The following is a 555-nucleotide window of genomic DNA, read 5'->3' on the forward strand; positions in this document are numbered from 1 at the left end:
ATCATATTAGAACATGGATCAGTTACATCGAAGGTTTTCTTTATACAGGGTTCAATTTGCTTTCACTTTACCTCAGTGAACTGTGAATCTCGCGCAGAAGAATATCAACAATAGTGCTTATTTTTACTGCTCGCATAGGACTGAAAAGTCCCTTTACTCCAGCAGTAGGCTAGTACTATTACTGTAGGGAAATACTCAAATTATATTGAGGATAAAATTCCATACCTCGAGTGGGATTGAACCCACGCCCTCCTGTTTACCAGACGAGCGTGTTAACCACTACACCACCGAGGCAGGTAGATCTGTACAGGGCCCTCGTTGGCTCAATCAGGTCCTCAGTGATGAGTCCTCACATTACTTGAGTGGGGGACCCGGAAAAAGCAGCGTCACACGATTGTCCTTCCTTGGGCAATTGATTGGCATTTATCAGATGCCGGTGGCGTAGGATTGTTGAATAAGGAGATGGTCAACAAAGCTTTAGGTAGGATCTAGTGGCCCTAGCAACACCCTGAACTCTAAATGAGTCATAAATATATTTCGCTCCTAAAAACACAG

General features: G+C 43.8%; 1 non-coding gene across 1 annotated transcript; it reads right to left on the reverse strand.

Annotated features, from left to right (window-relative positions):
* Positions 1–222: 222 nt before the first annotated feature.
* Positions 223–294, reverse strand: Trnat-ggu. The gene has a single exon. It is a non-coding gene; the product is annotated as a tRNA-Thr (tRNA).
* Between the last annotated feature and the right edge of the window lie 261 nt (positions 295–555).

The sequence above is a fragment of the Diaphorina citri genome, unplaced genomic scaffold, assembly GCF_000475195.1.
Source record: "Diaphorina citri unplaced genomic scaffold, Diaci psyllid genome assembly version 1.1 scaffold40893, whole genome shotgun sequence".
NCBI classification, from domain to species: Eukaryota; Metazoa; Arthropoda; class Insecta; order Hemiptera; family Psyllidae; genus Diaphorina; species Diaphorina citri.